Source organism: Chiloscyllium punctatum, chromosome 15, assembly GCF_047496795.1.
Source record: "Chiloscyllium punctatum isolate Juve2018m chromosome 15, sChiPun1.3, whole genome shotgun sequence".
In the NCBI taxonomy this organism is placed as follows: domain Eukaryota; kingdom Metazoa; phylum Chordata; class Chondrichthyes; order Orectolobiformes; family Hemiscylliidae; genus Chiloscyllium; species Chiloscyllium punctatum.
Window position 1 is genome coordinate 72,188,759 of NC_092753.1, and position 22,567 is coordinate 72,211,325.

Here is a 22,567-nt window from a genome sequence, read left to right on the forward strand (position 1 = left end):
ACGCCCACGGTGGGCGGGGTGGGCGGCTCCCCTGTCGGAGCCGCCGCTGCTGCTACTTGCCGACGCTGGGCTGGAGTTGAGTCGGGTACAGTAGACTTTTTAAAACCTTCGCGACTTCAAAACAAACAAGCAAAAGAAAAAGAGGTGATGAAAATTACACCATTTAGAACTCGTGCAGAAGCGATCTCTTCACTTTGCAAGATTATGTTGAGGGGAGACTGCAAGGAGCATCTTTGAAGCACTTTCTTTGGGGCAAGTTCACCAACATTTAAAATGATCAAAACTCTCAATCCAACCGTTTGTTATATTGTATCTCTACTCATTGTTTTTTCGGGTGCTTAGCGACAATAAGTGGGTTTTAATTACCCTGAAACGACACTCTTATTTGACTCATTGTCTGAACATGAAGCATCAGTGACTCAGGTTAAATACTGGGTGCAGATTTGTAACTAAATAGTTATTCATCTGTAGTGTTTTCCTGTTGAAAAATACATCGGGGCACCTCTCTCGACATATGGAAACGGTTAGTAGTCGGGGTTGCAGCACTGTAGCTGGACCAGAGCAGTCCAGCCATAATAAAAACAGCAAATAACTCGGCAGGTCTGGCAGGATCTGTGAAGAGGGAGAGAGAGCGCGACAGAGTTAACGTTTCAGGTCGGTAACCTTTTATTTGCAATAAGTCGAGCCAGGAGTATGTTTAACTAAATAGCACGAATGCAGTACTTCCGACGACTTTAATCTTGTTTCAGAAGGTTTGCAATCACAGTATATTTGACCAGATTTGCACCGGAGAATTGAAAAGGGCACTTTTCAGTTACATATTTTAAAACGGCATGTGACATCATTTTCTTTTCATTTGGTTTGCGTTTATATCTTTCGTTCGATCTTTATACTCAACCATCAATTCGGTAAGAATGCATGTGACCGTAAACATTGTCATTTCCCCGCCTCGCCTGCTGTTCAGTCCTACAGTGTACAGTACTCGACATAAGAGATACTTAGGAGGAGTTGGACGGATGGCAATTATTGGTCTTCCAGCCCCAAAACGCGCAAATTTATCCATTGGTAGCACTGGGCCTGAAAGATTGGTGAATCTCAAGTATTTCCATTCAACAACATCCAAATCAATGAGTGACACGTTCTGATAGACGACAGCAATTAGAATCATTGTCATAGAGTCATACGGCATGGAAACAGATCCTTCCGTCCTACCACTCCACGCTGACCATGTTTCCAAACTAAACTACAGGTAGTTCTCCGATAACACCGAAATTGCGTTCCCGTAAGATGCTTTGTTATAGAAAATCGTGCAATAGAAATAAAGGGGCCTATGGGAAAAACGGGTTGGGATGAACCACCAAAAGTACCAGTAAAAATCGAAACAAAAGTAGTAGTTAGCCTAACACAAATGATAGCACGGTCTAAGTAAATTTTGACCTGTTGTAACTGAGTTGTTGTATGGTACTGTATAGTGCAATTCATCAGAATTTTCAGCTGATCACTCTCGATTGATATCGATAACTGCTGGCTGCACTTCTAGCCATTCCTGATGAACAGCTTTTGCCCAAAACGTCGATTTTCCTGTTCCTGGGATGCTGCCTGACCTGCTGTGCTTTTCTAGCACCACTCTGATCTGCACTTCTAGCCAGTCTTCTGATCCCATCCAGTGGTAACACTGCACAAGTCAGATCCCAGAATGAAACCTGCTTTGATAGATCAAGGGCTGAATCTTAATTTCTTTTGCTCAATGTCAGTTTTATCACGTTTTCAGAGGGTTTCACATTGTGATGCTTGGGGATATCTATTACCTCATTTTACAAAACCCACTTTATTTATTACCTACTCCAACCTTTGTTTCTGCTCCCAAAAATTCTCGGACCATCATACCATGTACCATTTCCAAAACAACTCACTCCTTCCCAGATATCCCGGAATCGACCAATGTCCATGGTGCAGCACCATTTTAAAAAAGATATTGTGCATGCAGACAAGAGATGTCAGTCCGGAGCATCCCTGCATGGTTCCTGACACTGTCCTGGATGTGTCAGTCATGGAAAATTGGTGCCTCTCTTTCTGGGCAGGGACATGAAGATGCTACTGATGGGAATGGGGGATGCAGAGGCAGGATGTCTTTTTCTCCCAGGCCAATAGAGGATGCCATTCTACTGGAACAATGCCAACCTGGACTAAGGTTACCATCTAGGCCACTGTTAAATTAACAGATTCCTCCCAGCTTTTCGTCCTCAGGCTGTAGAGACATTTTCATGATGCTTTTCCAAGTCCACTAGTACAAACATTTCACAAAACCTTTCACGAAGCTCTTCTCGAGAAAATGAACAAGCCGATTGATCACGTGATGCCGTGCAGAGTCCAGTTCTTCACACAACGCGACACCTAGTGCCGGGATGAGAATCGCATAACAGCAAACAGGAGTTCGCTTTATATAAAGAAAGTTGGCAGTTCACAAATCACGTTATAAACGAATTGCGTTTAATAAATGCACTCACAATCTTTCCTAGTCATGAACTTGTCCAAATATATTTTACACATTGTAATTGTATCTACATCTACCACTTTACCTGTTAAGTTCATTCCACACACGAACCACTTGCAATGTAAAATAGTTGCCGCTCATGTCCTTTTTAAAACTTTCACCTCTCACTTCAAAAATATGCTCTCTAATTTTGAACTCCCCCATCCTAAGGAAAAAAACTTGTCATTCACCTTATCTAGGCCCCTCATTGTTTTATAAACCTCAATAAAGTCATCCCTCAACCTCTTACTCTCCAGTGAAAAGAGCCTTTCCAACCTATTTTTATATCTCAAGCCCCTCACCCATTCCTAGCAACATCTTGCTAAATCTTTTCTGAACCCTCTCCAGCTTAATAATATCCTTCCTATAATAGGATGACCAGAACTGGACACAGCACTCCAAAAGAGGCCTCACCAACATCCTGTACATCCTCAACATGACATTCCAACTCCTTTACTCAAAGATCTGAGCAATGAAGGCAAATGTGCTAAACAACTTCTTAAGCACCATGTCTAGCGGTGGCACAAATTTCAAAGAATGATATACTTGAACCCCTAGTTCTCTCTGTTCTACAACACTACCCAAGGGCCCTACCATGAATTGTATAAGCCTTGACCTTTTTTTGAGTTACCAAAATATAATAACCTAGCATTTATCCAAACTAGACTCCATCTGCCAACACTCAAAAACATAAGGCTAGATAAGTCCACTGGGCCAGACAGGATATACTCAAGGTTTATACAGGAAGCGAAAGAAGAGATTGTTGTGCCCTTGGTGATGATCTCTGCATCCTCACTGCCCACTGGAGTAGTGCCAGGTGATTGGAGGGTGGCAAATGTTATTCCCTTGTTCAAGAAAGGGAATAGGAATAATCCTGGAAACTATATACCAGTCAGTTTTATGACTGCGGTGGGCAAATTATTGGAGAGGATTTTGAGAGACAAGACTTATGATAACTTGAAAAACCATAGCTTGATTAGAGATTTATAGCATGGCTTTGTGAGGGGCAGGTCATACCTCACAAACCTTATTGAATTATTTGAGAATATTATAAAACACATTGATGAAGGTAGAGCAGTGGATGAGGAATACATGGATTTTAGCATGGTGTTTGATAAGGTTCCCCATGGTAGGCTGATTCAGAAAATAAGGAGGCATGGGATACAGGGAAATCTGGTTGCCTGGATATAGAATTGGCTGGCCCATAGAAAACAGAGGGTGGTGGCAGAGGAAATGTATTCAACATGGAGCTTGGTGACCAGCAGTGTTCTACAGGGATTGGTTCTGGGACTTCTGCTCTTTGAGATTTTTATAAGTGACTAGGATGAGGAAATGGAAGGGTGGGTTAGTAAGTTTGTTGATGACATGAAGGTTGGTGGAGTTGTGGATGGTTTGGAGGGCTGTTGTAGGTTGTAGTGGGACATTGACAGGGTGCAGAGCTGGGCTGATAAGTGGCAGATGGAGTTCAACCTGGAAAAGTGTGAAGTGATTCATTTTGAAAGGTTGAATTTGAATACAGAATAAAGAATTAAAGGCAGGATTCTTGGCAGTGTGGAGGGACAGAAAGATCTTGGAGTCCATGTCCACAGATCCCTCAAAGTTGCCACCCAAGTTGATAGAGTTGTTAAGAAGGCATATGGTGTGTTGGCTTTCATTAGCAGGGGGATTGAGTTTAAGAGCTGCTAGGTTATGCTGCAGCTCTATAGAGCCTTAATTAGACCACACTTGGAATATTGTGTTCAGTTCTGATCGCCTCTTTGTAGGAAGGATGTGGAAGCTTTAGAGAGGGTTCAGAGAAGATCTACCAGAATGCTGCATGGACTAGAAGACATGTCTTATGAAGAAAGGTTGAGGGAGCTAGGGCTTTTTTCATTGGAGCAAAGAAGAATGAGAGGTGGCTTGATAGAGGTTTACAAGATAGTGAGAGGCATAGATAGAGTTGATAGTCAGAGACTTTTTCCCAGTGTGGAAATGGCTGTCACGAGGGGACAATAATTTTAAGATGATTGGAGGAAGGTGTAGGCGAGGTGTTAGAGGTAGGTTCTTTGCACAGTAAGTGGTGGGTGCGTGGAATGCACTGCCAGCGGTGAGTAGAGTCAGATACATTCGGGATGTTTAAGTGACTCTTGGATAGGCACGTGGAAGACAGTACAATGAAGTCCCCTTAGTTAGCTCTTAGGGTAGGAAAAAAGGTCAGCACAATGTTGAGGGCCGAAGGGACTATACTGTGCTGTATTGTTCTATGTTCCTCAGCCAATTGACCCAATTGATCAAGATCTCTTTGTAATCTTGCATAACCTTCTTCATTGTCCACTATACCACCAATTTTGGGGTCATCTGCAAACTTACTAACCATGCCTCCTAACTTCTCATCCAAATCTTTTATATAAATGACAAACAAAAATGGGCCCAGTGTTGAACCCTGTGGAACAGGGTTTCTACCTAAAGAAGCAAATTTTAGTTAAGCTCTTCTCAATAAGAAATCTGACACTTATAAAATATGTCAGTTTCAAGAAAGATTTCATAATAAGGATAATATTTGTGGGAACTGATTTCTTTTAAAATAGACAAAATACATTTAGAAATGCATGGCCTAAGGAAGTGGTTGAACCAGATTCCCACATAGCTTTCAAAGTAAAGTGAATGGCACATGAAGGTAAAACTTCTGTAAGACTCCAGGGAAAGTGAAGGTGGGATTGGAGTGGGAATAGCTAAATTATTCTTGCTGAGTGCAGTTATGGACTGATGGGCTGAACGGCCTCCTTGCATACTGTTACTATCCTATGACTATAACTTAATCCTCTGCAAAACATTTCTGAAATAATTTTCTGATCTTGGAAAAATTCCAAATAATATTCAGTTTAAAACAAATGTGTTAAGGTAAGATTCTAGTTTTTACTATTGATCTGTAGTGTGTTAGCTGTTCTCTTCTGTGATACTGACATGAGTATTATAATTGATGTGAGTAGACCTTCATTAAAGAGCAGAAAATTTGCTATGATTCCTGATCCTGTTGGAAATGTATGGACAATGAGTGAGGACATGAACAACCTCAAATAACAAAGTGCCTGCAATTGAATACACATTGTCAAGGTTCACAAGTAAAATAATAACTCTTTGAGTACCATTCTGAGGCTGAGGGGTGACCTTATAGATGTTTATAAAATCATGGATAGGGTAAATAGACAAAGTCTTTTCCCTGTGTGGGGGAGTCCAAAGCTAGAGGACATAGGTTTAAGATGAGAGGGAAAAGATATAAAAGGCACCTAAGGGGCAACGTTTTCACTCAGACGGTGGTACATGTATGGAATGAGCTGCCAGAGGAAGTGGTGGAGGCTAGTACAGATACAACATTTAAAAGGCATCTGGATGGGTACATGAACAGGATGGGTTTAGAGGGATGTGGGCCAAGTGCTGGCAAATGGGACTAGATGAACTTATCTGGTCATCACAGAGAGTTGGACCAAACAGTCTGTTTCTGTGCTGTACGACTATGATGCTAAGTGATAAGGAAAACCAATAGTATGTTAACATTTATGAGAAGGGGATTGGAAAATGGTGTTCGGTTCTTTTCCTGAGGTTTCACACACGCGATGCAATTCCCGCACACCAACTTCTGCAAACAGTTAAAGTTCATTAAAGTTTGTACCATCTTGGTGACCCCTTTGACTCTGTTTGCAGGTGTGCAAAGTCAGTAAAAGAAGTCCCAAACAAAGAAAATGCATCCTCTTTATAAAGATCAGTTGGCAATGCTCACAGATACTTTGGCCACTCCACCCCCATAATCACATGTTACCCCACGAATAGTCGTAGGATGAGGTCATCCTCCAAGACAATTCAAATGCAAATGCCCCAATCCCGGGGAATTGCCATGCAAACGACCCCCTGACTCAGTGACTCTCCAAGACGATGTAGGTCTGACATGTCCCAGCCTCAGGCATGGCCATGAATGCATCTCCGATTGGAAGGGACTGAACGAGAGCCCAACTTGACAATAGCAGGACAGCAGCAGCAAATGACCATCCAAATGAAGTGGGAGTCATCTGCATTCCTGCATGAATGTCATCCCTGAGGAGAAAGTGAGGACTGCAGATGCTGGAGATCAGAGCTGAAAATGTGTTGCTGGAAAAGCGCAGCAGGTCAGGCAGCAACCAAGGAGCAGGAGAATGGACATTTTGGGCATGAGCCCTTCTTCAGGAAAGCAGGAAAATCGACGTTTCGGGCATGAGCCCTTCTTCAGGAAGGGCTCCTGAAGGAGGGCTCATGCCCGAAACGTCAATTCTCCTGCTCCTTGGATGCTGCCTGACCTGCTGCGCTTTTCCAGCAACACATTTTCAGCTCTGAATGTCATCCCCACCCACTTCCAGAAAGTTCAGACAGTGCAGCTCAACACCACTATCCCCCACCCTGCCCCAAACACCACACCATTGTCCAGGGACATAGTCCAATCCAATCTTTTAATATCACAATGGAAGTAAGGATGTTGTACTATATATAAATAGGGTCTTGCTAAAACCACATCTAGAATACCATGAACAGTTTAGTATCCTCATTTTGAAAAGTATTTAATTGCCTTAGCAAAAAAATTTGAGAGAAGGTTCACTGGACTCCTCCTGAGATGACAGACTTGTGAAGAGAAGTGACCTCCTAAACCCTTGGAGGTTAAATGAATGAAAGGTGATCTTATGAAGACATGCAAGATTCTGTGGTGACATGATAAATTGAATGTTGGGAGGATGTTTCCTCTTGTGGACAGATGAGAAATAATGGTCACAACATAAGAAAAGCAGATCTCCTTTTTAGAGAGTGGTGAAGCTCATTAGAAGAGATACATTTACTATCAGATCAGACATGGTTTTATCAAATGGTGAAAATACTAACAAACGAACTAGGAGCAGATGTAGACTACTCAATCCCTGCAGCTTGCTGTACTATTCACGAAGATTGTAGATGATTTGGTTATATTCCTGCCTACCCCCTTTAGCTCCCTTACTCATCAAGAATCAGATATCATGGCAGAGCAAGCTCAAAGGGTCAAATAGCCTATTCTTGCTTTTACATTCCTATAGAATCTGAAAGTCCCAGGCTTGATCAAAGAACAAATATTTCTTATTTACTTGTGGCTATCCCATGTGAGTATAAAATTTCCAATCTGTATTGCCAGCTGGGCGTATGGGAGGGGCTAAGTCTCTTGAGAGCTGATTTTCTAATTATCAAGTGTGGCTTTTATGAGAACACGGAATTTATGAATTGAGTCTGTAATGATGTTTATTTGTTATTTAATCACTGTTAAACAGGTAGCAGATGTCTTTAAATTGTTTTTAATCTGTCAGTATCACAGTATTACATAAAAAGATAGTTGATTTACTTTGAAACACAATTCCCACCAAATTTTCTTCACCCCATTTATCTTGTGAAGCTGTTGTTTTCACTGGTATATGGTTCAACAGGTACAAGCCTTCTGTAGTTTGCCTAAACAGTTCATGTGTGAAGTTTGACAATGAGTATCATTAGGCACTTTGCCAATAAGGAACTTGGATGAAAATCAATCTTGATCCTATGCTTACCCAACAATCATGCAGTTTCCAATAGTTGCCACTGCTTGTCAGTCAGATGCAAGAACCCAGACTAATGTTGTTTGTACTCTTTAACTTCGTGCGTTCAGAATGGATTGCAGTGGATCCCCAACTGTTGCTCTTTTGAAATCAAATGAAAAAGTGCTGGACAAACTCAGCATATCTTGCAGCATCTGTGGAGAGAGAAACAGAGATTTTCTCACTCAACCATCTACCTATTCCATTTAGCTTGAATGAAATCCTTGAAAGGCTTGTGGGTGCACATATCCAATTGATATTAGAACCCCAAATATTGCTCCAATTTAGGGTGTTCTTTCTCACTGGTGGCTCTTATCATTTGGTTATATGAGATCTGAACATTAGATCCTGTGACACACTGCTAGTGTTCCTATCACTGGTCAAGAAGTCCAGATTCAAGTCTGACCTGCCCCAGAGGTATGTCTGAACAGCTTGATTAAAATTACTGGGGTATGAACTGTATGTTCCACATGAATAAGCTGTGTTCTTTCAGTACGTCACCAGAACATCTATTCCAAATGTTACTGATCCATAATTTCGCCCTTATACTTCCAACCATTATAATGAATGTCTTCATGGACTTTTGATGTTCATCAAGATTGCATGTTTGAAGATTATCATAGACTTTAATTTCATTCGGACAGTCATGCAGGCTAGTGCTACCTTGAATCCTGTTTCCTCTTGCCCTCTGGTTTTCAATCTATGCAAACTTTTCCACTCCAAGAGTAGTACAGTTGCTGGCTTTATTGAAATTTGAATTTTCATCTATAACGTTAATGTGATATAATGTTAATAATTTAATTACGTGTTAAATTTCGCTTTCTGATCCAGTCTATAATTTTTTTTGTCATGTTTTTTGGCACTCTCTGATGATGGGTTGTTGGAAATTATTACATTTGGCAGTGAGATCTTTTGGTAGTCTTTGAGTGATCTTAGTCTTTTGCTACAACAGTAGACCTCTTGTTCCATAAAGTGACTGCTCAATCTTTGCTGGACTCTATTTGATTTCACGCATTTAGATGTGGATGTATGCATTGCATATCTGGTCACAATTTAACCATTCTGGTGATTGTCAAGGACCCGTTCTATTATGAGCTTCTCAAGGTCAGGCCAGGGCTGACCCTTGTTTTTATGGTATATTTGGTCTTGGTAATCTTCTTTAGAGCCAATTCCTTCTTCTTACATTTGCACATCAGATTTTCACTTTCACTAAATTCCTTTGCTGTAGCACAATTGTTTGGCCAGTGAACAAAGTTCTGGAACTTTCAGTTTGAACCAGTGCTTCATTCTTCTCATCAGACAGTTCATTTCTGTTATTTGGCCACTACATATCTTATTCTCCTCCGTATTTTATCAGTAGCATGGTCCATATTGTCTACTTCATACCACATGCCTACTTATAAGATGAACCAAACATATATTTCATATGCAAAAATTTGAGGCTGACTCCTAATGTAAATATGTGAGTTAGTGTAAAAGTGTTTGTGTGTGCATGTGGCAACTTATATGCTAAACTTAAGCCTGGAGATGATTTTTGGCATAAAAAATGTGACAACTTATATTCTGTGTCAAAGTATGCACCACAACCCATAGTAATTTGTGTTGGTGATATTGTTTGAATTACAAATGTTGATCAGAAAGTTATAAGGACTGTAATGCTCTTCTTTGAATAGCCTGTAGTTTTTTTAATGTTCACCTGAATAGTTATGCCTCATTGAAAAGACGGCATCCTAAACAATGCAGTTGTCTCTCAGTAGTACACTGAAATGCCGGATTGGTTTAACTGCTGAAATCCTGGAATTGGTGTACAATTCACAACTTTCTCATTGAGGAGTTGAGAATGCTATAATTGAGCCAATCGAAAATCTTACACAGGCTATTTGACTGGGAAAAGCATAATCTTTTTACCCTGCTCCCATCCAACTTCTAAACTTCAGTATCCAGAAATAAGTGCCATCATACAAAAAATCAGGTGCTGCAGTCCTGTCCTACAATCAAATTGAGTGAATTATTGTTTGAAGCATAACCATTGTTGTTAGAGTCAAAGGTGCAATAACTAACTGATGTTTAATGAAGTCACACAAGTGCTGTTGTTGGTATTAATATAAGCAAATTTGAACAAGACGCCAAAAAACTCCCTGCAAACTTTATCACCAAAACAAAACATCAGTGCCAAGTCCATTGACTACATAACTAAAGTCATGTTTCACCTTAGTGTCCTGTGAGTTAACTGTATGGGATAAACATGTCAATATAGTGTTTTCAGGTGAATAAAATTGCTTTTTTCACTGGCTTGTGTGAAAAACTACACAAATCAGATGTCTTTTTCATTGAATTGAGTAATCTAAGTTCAGGATCAATCTTGAATAGTAATTAGTGCAATATTTGGATTTTAAAATTCTATAGATTAGAGGTGAACATAGTCTAAACTAAAGGAATTGAAAACAATTAGACTTGTTGACTTTGAGTGGTACAGGTAATCTTAAGTTTTAATTGAGAACTGAATAACTGTGCATTGAATATAGTAACTCTGCTGTTGTTTGAAATCAATGTGTAAACTGATTGCAAATGCTCTTGCAGCCCATTGGTAGTGTCCCTACCTGGGAGCCAGGAGGGCATATCATAACATCTTTGAACAGTTTGGTTAAAGGTATCTATAATCTGATTCTCCTGCCTTAGCGATGCCATTACAAATCCATGTATGCATCAAACATATCCTGTTACAAGGTCGTATATGAACAGCAAAATCAGAGTTTCAGCATTTTACTGTACTGAGAAACATCTGCATTGTTCGGGATGTCATCTCTTCAATTTGGCGTAATTAACACTTCAATAGGTGAATGGAAATCTGCCAGTATTACCAACAATGGAAAATAATCTTGAAATGACTTCTAGGTGTAACTAAAAGCAAATAATCTCAAAATAAATAAGAAAGGAACTTGTATAGTGCCTTCCACATTTTCAGGATGTCCCAAATCCCATTACTGTCAGTAAACATCTTTGTAAATGTATGAATTACTTTTACTGAAACCTGGCAGATGATTGTACACATTATAATTTGAAGATAAGATCTGATATCCTGACTCAGTACTATTCCTTCACAGTTCCAGTAAAGAGGATTAACCAGTGATTAAATCACTGCTGTTACTGAGACTTCTGCATCTCCTGAAAACCATATTTTTTCCCACCGAACTTTGCAAATTAATAATTGGAGTGCTTATGAGAATGTGATGGAGCTATTTAGAGGCAACGCCTTTCCTGACATTGAATTTTTAAAAATGAATTCAGGAACAATAACAATAAAAGTTTCAAGGTACACAGAAATAGCCTTTCTTTTTGCTGGAACCAAGCACGTTTTGTTGACAAAGCTTATGTTTTCTATAATGCAGTCATGCCACCTCACAAGCAGTATAATGGCCCAGTTGAGGTACATATAATAGTTGATCTCAATTAGAGTACATGCGTGACAATCCATTTTGATGATGATTGTAATGACCTTTTGACGCTTGGCACAGATCTCAATCCAGTGACACCAGTAGTAGTGCACTAATGGCAGTCCGTATGCCACAAAATCAGAAGTGTAGCTATCTTCTGATAGTGCTTAGCTTCAGTCACAGTTCTTCTGATTGTACTGTAAAATATGCTATACCACACATTTAGACTCAGGCAAATAGTTAAAAGGTGACAATCATGTTGTATAGGGTGTCAGATATTAACAGTTGAGCAAAAGAAATCTCACATACCTCACCCTGACCTTGAAAAGCATGACCGTCAATAAGTCTATCATTTGCAACACCCTTAGTACCTTTGACCAGCCGTTTAACTTGAGAAGCCACATGACCAACACGACAAATAGCGAAGGTTATAAACGTCAGCTCACTTTCTGACTTCCCAAACAGCTTCAATTATCTAGTGCTACAATCAGAAATGTGCTGAATCATCACCTGGATGGAAGAAGTTTCACACGATCCAGGACAAGGTCGTTTGCTCGATCAGTTTGCCTCTCTGTTGGCTTATTAGTTTTAGTCAAACAACTGGCATGTGAAATGTTAACACAAGACTGGATTTTGCATTCCCCTGTTGCCAAATAGCTGCAATATTAATAATATCAATTTTCAAAACTTGCATACATATTTCAACACCATTCAATTATCTCCAAATACTGGAAGGACAACAGTAACAAATATTGTGGGAACACCCATCATTGCAATATCTGTTGCAGTAACATACTGACCCAGCTTGGGCATCTGTAGTTCTCACTTTCTCTCTTAGACATATGTATGTATATATGTAGCTGTGCATGATATATACTATATCACTCCTACGTCTTTCCTTAGGATTGTAGAAAATTTTATATTCTATTTGGAGCAACTGCTGGAGACATTTTTATGGCTGGATTTTATCACATTTTTCCCCATTATATTTCATCTGCCAAGTTTTTGCCTACTTGCTTAACCTTTTTGTCTCCCTCTTCAGACTCAACCTCACCACCTGGGTTTCCATCTATTTTTATGTCACCTGCAAACTTGGCTACATTATATTCATTTTTAAATCACATAACACCAGGTTATAGTCCCAACAGGTTTAATTGGAAGCACTAGCTTTCGGAGTGCAGCTTCTTCATCAGGTGGTTGTTGGACTATAACCTGGTGTTGTTCGATTTTTAACTTTGTATACCCCAGTCCAACACCGGCATCTCCAAATTATATTCAGTTTATTCACACAAGCCAATAATGTACACTTTAACTAGTTGTGGTTCCACCACAGATCCCTCTAGCTTTCCATGAGTTATAGGTTGCCATCCTAAAAATGCCCTACTTCTCCAAAGATGTTAGAGGAAGTGATGGAGGCTGGTACAATTACTATATTTAAAAGGCATTCAGATGAATATATGAATAGGAAGGGTTTCAAGGAATATGGGCCAAATGCAGGCAAATGGGAATAGATTAATTTGGGGTTTCTGGTTGGCATGGATGAGTTGGACCCGAAGGGTTTGGTTCCATGTTGTATGACTCTGTGACTATGCAGAATTCATATGGGTGGAGGAAAGAAATAAAAAGAGGAAGCAGACTGGTAAGAGTAGTCCATAAGCCCTTAACAGTAGATTTTTAGTGAGACAGAGAATAAATCAGGAGATAATGGTGACATATAAGAAAGGTACAGCATTGATCATGGTTGATTATAATCTCATCTGGATTACTGGTTATCTAATCCTCTATCTATGCTAATATATTGCCTCTAACTATGGGCTCTTATCTTATTAAGTAGCTTAACGTGTGGTACTTCACCAAACACTTTCGGAAAATTCAAATATATTACATCCACTGCTTCCCCTTTATCCTGCCGATTACCTCCTCAAGTAATCTTGTAATTTAATCAGGAATGATTTTCCCTTCATGACGCCAAGCTGACCCTTTTTTATTATATTATGTATTTCTAAATGTTCTCATGTTTTATAACATACTCTAACATTTTCCTAATAAAAGATGCTAAGCTAATTGGCCTGTAGTTATCTGTTTTTGTCAGCTTCACTTTTAAAATAAAGGTGTTACATTGGCAGTTTTTTTTTCCGCTGGGACTGTTTTCCAAAATCTTAGAATTCTTGGAAGATTACTTCCAGTGCATCCATTACCGCTGTACCTATTTTCTTTAATATCCTAGGATGCATCCCCAAACCTGAGGATATCTCAGTCTTTAGCCCTATTAGTTTCTTGAGCATTTTTCTGTAGTGATAGTTATTATATTTATTTAGAGTCCTCCTAATGCTCCTTGATAATTTAGTAATTTTGGAATGCTGTTCATATTTTTTACAGTGAAGACTGATACTAAATGTTTATCAAATTTCTGTACTATTTTCTGTTTATTATTATTACTGTTTTTCCAGCCTTATTCCCTAAGGGACTCATATTTACACTGGATTCTTGCTTTCTTTTACATATAAAAAGAAGCTTTTAATGTCTGTCTTGATATTACTTGGAGGTTTACCCTCAAAGTTTATTATTTGCCTTGTTTTTTTTGATTATCTTTTGTCGGTTTTTAAAACTTGTCCAATCCTCTGACTTTCCTCTAATTTCTTCTAAGTTGTATGTTTTTGTATTTAATTTGTTGCTATCCTTAGCTTCTCTGGTTAACCATGGTTCACTTGTCCTCCTCCTGCCATCCTTCTTCCTCACTGGGATATATCTTTGCTGTGAGCCATGAACTATTTTCTTAAATGTATGCTATTGATCCTCAATTGTCTTTGTTGCTAATCTCCATCCCTATTCCATACCATCTAGTTCTGCCCTCATTCCTTTGTAATTGCCCTTATATAAGCTTAGCATAGTCGTTTCTGACCAAGTTCCTCCCTTTCAAACTGAATGCTAAATTTGACCATAATCACTGTTTCTGAGTGAAACTTTTTACTTTGACCTCATTTATTGAACATGTCTCATTGTAAATCACCAGATCCAAAATAGTTTGATAGTCTGGTTGAATCCACAACATGTTGTTCTCAGAAAATTTTATAAATGCATTCCATGAACTCTCCTCATCACTTTATCTGCCAATCTGAATATTCCAATCTGGATGAGATTAAAATCACCCATGCTTAATGTTGCGTCTTTGTTACACACCTTCATTATTCCCTGATTTATTCTCTGTCTCATCACATAGCTAATGTTAAAGGGGCCTGTCGACTACTCGTACCAAGTGTCTTCTTCCCATTTTTATTTCTTCGCTTCATCCATGTGTGTTCTACAATTTTTGATCCAAGATCATTTCCTGCTATTGTAGTTATTTCTTCCTGTACCAATAATGCTACCTCATCATGGTTTCCTTTTGAAAGGTCACATACCTCTAAATATTTAGTCAGCAGCTTTGACCTCCTTGAAACTATGTCTTCATATTGGCTCTAACATCATACCTTGTTTTTGGATTAGTGGTGCTGGAAGAGCACAGCAATTCAGGCAGCATCCGAGGAGCAGCAAAATCGACGTTTCGGGCAAAAGCCCTTCATCAGGAATAAAGGCAGAGAGCCTGAAGCGTGGAGAGATAAGCTAGAGGAGGGTGGGGGTGGGGAGAAAGTAGCATGGAGTACAATAGGTGAGTGGGGGAGGGGATGAAGGTGATAGGTCAGGGAGGAGGGTGGAGGGGATAGGTGGAAAAGAAGATAGGTAGGTTGTTACCTATAACATTGTTTGTCATTGTTTTTACCTATAACATCATACAGTCAGCGTTGTTAACTCATTTATTTTGTTTGCAATCCTATGAATATACAAGGAAAGAGCCATTAATTTCAACTTTTTACGGTTTTCCTGCGTTGATGCTATTTGCTGTAAACTGTTCTGCCTCCTGTTCCCCTCGGGTATCATTATCTAAATAGCTGCCCTCTGGCGCTGCCATATCTTTTTGCATTGTAAGTCTATATTTACTGTCTCCCTACAATCCAATTAATTTAAAGCTCTGCTGCAAGGGTGAATTTTCCAACCACAAATAATAAATGGTGACAGGATTTCATACATTTTAAATCTCTTAATTTCATACATTTCAAAGTACTCTTTTCCGATGTTGCCTGTGGAAACGTTTGATGTGAGGGATGCTATGGGGTGTTTATCCCTGCCTCAGGTGGCCTCCTCTCCTCTCTTTACATTACAATTCAATGGAAGATGCATTTTCCTAACAAGGTATTTATTAATGCTCTCTCCGGTGGAGTGCAAGAGTTCTCTTGTACTGAGTTCTTGTTTCTAAAGAGTCTGTGAATGAGAATGATTGGGTTGAGACTTAAGTAGGTAGCCTGACTAGAACTCTAGCTGTGTTTGTTCTTGCTTTGATAACCATATATGTGAAAAACATCATCTTCATGGAATTGCCTTGAGAAAAGATAGCACGTAAATGGTGCAGAAAGTGTTTTGTATATCCCCCAGATCAGTGATTTTAAATATATAGCCCAGTCTTCTGGAGATGATTTAATCATTTGTGCACTAATTGCACTTGCCCAGCTATTGAGAGGTAAATGTGCTATTTCTCTTGTTTTGTCCTTATTCTTCACTTTATGCAAATTAGGCATTTTTGCGAGATTCCACACAACACTAAGACCATAGCAGTATAAAATGAAGGAGCAGATGTAGGCCAGTCAGTCCATTTAGTCTGCTCCACCATTCAATGAAATCATGGTTAAACCTCAACTCCACTTTATGTCATATTCTAATAACCCTGGATTCTCTTATTTATTAAAAAAAAATGGCCTAACTCAGCCTTGAATATACATAATAACCCAGCCTTGACTGCCCTCTGTTGTGAAGAATTCCACAGATTTAGTATCCTCTGAGGGAACAAATCTCTCCTACTCCTACTCACTGTCTTAAATGTACAACTCCTTATTCTGAAATTATGTCCTCTGGTCCTGAACACTCCCAGAAGGAGAAGAAACCTCTCGACATCTACCCGATCAAGTTCCCTAAGAGTCTTGTGTGTTTCTCATTCTTCTAAATTCCAATGAGAACAGGCCCAACCTACACAACGTCTCATAAGACAGTCCTCCATACATGGTGTCATCCTACTGAAACTTCTCTGGTTGGCATATAAGAAAATATCTTTCCTTAGATAAGGGGTCCAAACTTGTTCGCAGTAGTGCAGCTGTGGTCTGACTCATGACTTCTACAGTTTTAGCAAACATCACTAATTTTATACACCATTTCCTTTGAAATAAAGACCGACATTCAATTCAGCTTCTCTATTATTGTTGAACTTGGATGTTAATTTTTTTGTGAATCATGGATGAGGACTGCCAAATCCCTGTAGCATTCTTCAATCTGTTCCCATTGAAATGATATTCCCCATCTCTGTTCTTCCTGCCTAAGTGCACTGTTTCACATCTCACCACATTTTATTCCCTCTTCCAAGTTTTCGCCCAGTTACTTAACTTGTCTGTATCCTTCTGCAGATTCTATGTGTCATGGTCACCACTTGGCTTTCCAACTATTTTGTGTCATCTGCATACTTGATTATAGCACAGTCACTTTTCTTATAAAAGCCACTGACCTTTCTGACATTTCACAAGATACAGGTTGCCATCCTAAAAATGCCCTATTTATCCTGACTTTCCGTCTTCTATTAGTTAGTCACTCCTCCATCCATGCTAATATACTACCTCCAACAACATTGCTCTTATCGTATTAAGTAGCCTAATGTGTGGTACTTTCACAAACATCTTCTGAAAATGTAGATTTCTTACACCCATTGCTTTCCCTTTATCCTACTTGTTACCACCTCGAATTATGCCAACAAATTTGTCAGCAACGATTTCCCATTTATGAAGCCTTGCCGACTCTGTTTGATCGTATTATGTATTTCTACATGTTCTGTCATTATACGCTTATAGACTCTGTCATTTTCCCAATAATAGATGTTAATCCAACTGGCCTTTAGCTACCTATATTTTTCTGCTTCGCTTTTCAAATAAAGGTGTTATATTGGCAGTTTTCTATTCTGCTGGTACTTTTCCAGAATTAAAGATTCTTGGAAGATTATCTCTGCGGCATCTATGATCTCTGTATCTACTTCCTTTAATATCTTAGAATGCATCCCATCAGGTCTAGAAGACTATTGGTCTTTAGCCTCATTAGTTTCCCTTGCACTTTTCTCAAGTGATAGGTATCACATTTATTTCCTCTCCTTATTTTGACCCTTGAATATTTATATCTTCCACTATGAAGACTGATGCAAAGCATTTATTTAGGGTTGGTTAGCTAAGTTAGCTGGATGGCTGTTTGTGATGAAGAGTAATGCTAACAGCACAGGGCAGTGGCAGACATCAGGCTCCTCTTTCCCTATAAAGAGAGGATTGTGCAGCTGACTGGGGAAGACTGGCTGATGGTGACAAGGTGACACCAATAAGCAATCAATGCTGTGATATTCGCCTATTACCACCAGTGCTACCTCACTTTTATTCCACACAAGCTTTTGTCTTGAACTAATTCCTTCTCTTCTCCCTTACAGGCAATACCAACATCCAGTGACCATCTGTAAAGACGTGGCCAGTCCCAGAGAGCCTCAACTCAGCTTCAACTCTGAAGTGGAAGGCTGTGAACTCTCCGAGAATACGCCTGCAAGGTGTTCGCTCATCCTCTGTCAGAAACTTCCACCTCGGTGAGTACTCAATTCAGAGTCGACTCATAGGCACGCTCTGGTGAGCACATCACTGATATGCATGCACAACTGATTGAGGAAGAAATGCCTAAGTTTGTTGGCTGTCAGAGGACTGCCAGAGACCAGTCATCTGATCAGCCTCCAGACAGAAGATAAGCTTCTGTTCTGGGTCTCAGTGATATAGTAGTATCATTTTTGCAATGCAACCTGGTTAAGTCACAACTGTGATGGATGAGCAGCCTCTTCAGACATCTCAAAGCTGTAAGAGGCTGCAATTATCAAGCATCTCTCACAAGTTACTGACTCTATGACTGCAGAGAGCCTCAGACATCAAGGAGCTTTGAACTTTGACACTGAGGACTTCAATTGAGCCATTATACATTGCTGTGGATGACTCTGATATTGAAGGTAATGTTTAGTGCCTGTTTTTCTCACAGACGTGGACATTTATACCCCATCCCTATCCACCTTGTTGTGCATTTCCTGTTGCTGTCCCCATGGGCACGATAACTTTTCAGCTTCCCCCCTCGAAATTTTGGTTGAACCCTCTTTATGTTGCAATTAATGTGTCTGCTTCACCTCAGAACCAAAGTTCATGTTTCTCAATCCCTCGTCGACCCGACACCGTCTCATATAGATGCCTTAGTAACTGTGACTTGCTTGTTCTGCCCTCCATTCCCATGGGGGTTCTCACCATTCACTGAGGTCCCAGCCTGCTATCTGCAACTTCCCAAGCACAATGACCCAGTACAATGAAACACATTTAGGGCGGCACGGTGGCACAGTGGTTAGCACTGCTGCCTCACAGCGCCAGGGACCCGGGTTCAATTCCCGACTCAGGTGACTGACTGTGTGGAGTTTGCACGTTCTCCCCGTGTCTGCGTGGGTTTCCTCCGGGTGCTCCGGTTTCCTCCCACAGTCCAAAGATGTGCAGGTCAGGTGAATTGGCCATGCTAAATTGCCCGTAGTGTTAGGTAAAGGGGTAAATGTAGGGGAATGGGTGGGTTGCGCTTCGGCGGGTCGGTGTGGACTTGTTGGGCCGAAGGGCCTGTTTCCACTCTGTAAGTAATCTAATCTAATCAAAAAAAAACATGCCCAGGCTTGATACACCTGCTTATCCCAGAAAACCATAGGCTGCCCTTTGTTAAACTCCCTGACTGTTGGCAATCAAGCTCCATGACTGACCATGCCTGTCCCCTGGACTGACTTGGCAAGACAGTCCTCAACCCACAGTTCAGACTGATGTCTCAACAGCACCTTGACTGACCTTCAGTTAATCCCTGGAATAATTGCACTTGACCCGCATGACTCTGTGTGGCTCAATTCCTGGACTTGAAATATAGAAATCAATAACTGTGAAGCACCTGACTGATTGTGGCCAATCCTTTGGACTGTAGTTGGAGCACCTATTGAGGCTGGATGCGTATACATGAGTACTAAAGACTTTCAAAGCTAAACACCAAGCTAAAACCCATGAGATATTTAGCTCCATATGTTTACTTAGACAAGATACCTGGCTGTGCCTAAGCACAGAATTACCTGGCAGAAGCATGTAAGACCCAGCTATCGCTCAACTCTGACGTAGTTGCTTGAAGCCCTGATATGGTGGCTGAGTTGGTCCGAGAACAGGTATGATGATCTTGTGGGGCTATACGTTTGCCCACATGGAATTGAATGAGGAGGTTCATAGCAACGGCCCATCCGGGTATCTTGTGCAGAAGAAATAGCTCCCTATAAAGAGAAGGTAGATGGCTGGCATTGGCATTCTGCAAGTTGCAACAGACACCAATAAGACAAGATGCCAAGTACCTACCCTGTTTAACCACATAACACTGAGTAAATATCTAGTCTCAAAATGGTGGAGAGGCAAATTGGAAGTTTAATGTTGATAAGGTGATTTGATGTTTTCATGAGATGCAAATGCATGGAAATAATCTTTCCAACCATCAGTGAGATTCTGCGCTCACTGTCCAAGACTCAGTGACCAACTTGGGTCAGGTTTTCTTGACATTGACATTGAGAATATGATTTTGTTTTAGTATCGGCTCATTAAGTCAACTCACTCACCATTTTCTACGCCACATGAGGGAGGGGGAAATTCTGCCTGTTGAAGTTTAGATGCAGTGGTAGTTCCAATTGTAATTCTGGAACTGACTTATCTCAACCTCATCTGTGGGTTATTTATTTGAATACATCATATTGAAGGCAAAGCATCCAGGTCAGAGTAATGTGTACGATTTCCTGCGCAACTTGGGACCCAAATTTCTGCAAGCTCTATATCAGTATGTTACAGCACAAAAGAAAGAAAATGTGTTCTCAATTAAACTTCTGGTAAATTTCCTGATTATCTGGTAAAGTTGAAAGCTAGCTGGTTTCCAAAGTACTGCAAAAGACAAGGTGTTCTGTTTGGGGCTGTTTTAAAGCTGTCTTTAAAAAAGTGCTTGAAATGTCCCATCAGTTGTATCTGTGATGGCAATTTCAGAAGTTGGATGGAATTCAGTCACATTGAAGATCATCTATAATTAACATGTAACAAAGGCAATGGTAACTTGATTAACAAGTAACCTTGTTTACTTGTCTCTAAGAAGATGGCTCTTTGTGAATGCCACAAAGAGTTTTGTTCCTTTGACCTGGAACATGTCTCTAGTTTAACAGTATTATGTGGTTCTGCTGCCAGCTATGACCTGACTGATGCAGTCTGATCTCTCCAGGACTACATAGAAAACTGCACAGTATTTTTTTTTTATATACACAGACTGTTGACAGGATTGGTAAGCAAATGTTTTATTTTTGATGTTGATATTTGTTAATTTTTATGATCAATACCAGTTTTAAAATGTAATACGTGAGTATTTATAGAATGTATACTTCTGAGTTCATATCATAAAAAATATGGGCCCTCAAAACCTGAAATAACAATGGATAGTATTTGAAAAGGCACAAATCTGATTTGATCCATACACTTGCCATATAATTTAAAGTATGTGCAATGCTTACTTGATGTTTTAGATACCGTGTCCTGTCCGGAATAAAGTAACATATTCTGATTTCTGTTTGTCAGCAGGTAGAGGTAAAATGCAAGAGTTTGCTAATCTGACCTACACTGATAATTGTTTCTTTTGATTAATTTCTGAGGTGATATTGGTTCCAGATGATAAGGTGGTATTGAATTAGAAGTCATGCTTAGAAGTACTTTCTGAGAAGATCTGTAAGATTTAACCTTTTCAATGTGCTGTTGTTTATACTGAAATCTCTGATATAGAGCCAAATAATAATTTGTATGAAGCTCGGACATGAATGTTGCTTTTAGACCTGATATTTCAGTATAGTGATGTATTACTGCTTGACATATGTTTAGAACATGAAAACACTGTTCAACCATTTCAGGCAGTCATCCTTAAGAAAGAGAACAGAAATGGAGTAGATGTGAGAACATTGGCAGAACCATATTGAGGAATGAAGTATACTGCTATTTGCAATGTGCCAGTGTGTATAATCTTATGCTGTTTGTTTGGGATAAAATATCCCATAGCACATAGATGTAGTGTAATACAGATCCATGCTTGTGTGGAAAGTCAACACTGTCATTGGATTGGTTGACCTGAATGTCCTATTTCTGAACTCACAATATTTTTCTATGCAATACATTATGGAAAACTCACATTTAAAGCTACAGTTATATTGCATTTGGGTGCAATTCAAGTTTCGTCCTTCCATTTGACAATATTTGCACAATCCAGGTGTGACTCCATGCAGAGAGATTGCCCCTTCTTCCCACTGGTTCTAGTTTTGTTAGTCTCCTTGAGGTAAAAACAATAACTGCAGATGCTGGAAACCAAATACTGGATTAGTGGTGCTGGAAGAGCACAGCAGTTCAGGCAGCATCCAAGGAGCAGCGAAATCGACGTTTTGGGCAAAAGCCCTTCATCAGGAATAAAGGCAGTGAGCCTGAAGCGTGGAGATCTCCAGCACCACTAATCCAGTCCTTGATATCACACTCAGTTGACTGTCAACCCAAACTCCAACACAGCACTACATGTGTTCCTAATCGCAGTATCCTAGATGTAACCATCTTCAGGCTGCTTCATTAATGACCTTGCTAGTTTTATTAGGGCAAAACTGGAGACATGGAATCATCAGTGAACAATGCAATGTTCCGCACTATCTCTGACTCCTGACTCCTGAAGCAGTCCAAGTTCAAGTCCAATATCCAGGCTTGGGTTGACAGCTGGCAAGCAACATTCATATCACACAAGTTCCAAACAATGACTGTCTCCATCAAGAGGGTAACTAACCACGGTTTCTTAACATT

General features: G+C 39.9%; 1 protein-coding gene across 4 annotated transcripts in view; it reads left to right on the top strand.

Moving 5' to 3' along the window:
- Window positions 1-66: 66 nt before the first annotated feature.
- The window catches only part of LOC140486388 (transmembrane protein 45B-like), a 102,291-nt gene continuing 79,790 nt past the window's right edge, over window positions 67-22,567 (top strand). The window contains exons 1-2 of one of the 4 annotated variants that reach the window (XM_072585446.1): window positions 67-654; window positions 18,106-18,255. The gene's annotated coding sequence lies outside the window, so the exon portion shown is untranslated. The remainder of the gene's footprint in view (window positions 655-18,105; window positions 18,256-22,567) is intronic. The other 3 variants (XM_072585448.1, XM_072585449.1, XM_072585450.1) reach the window with 3 other exon arrangements.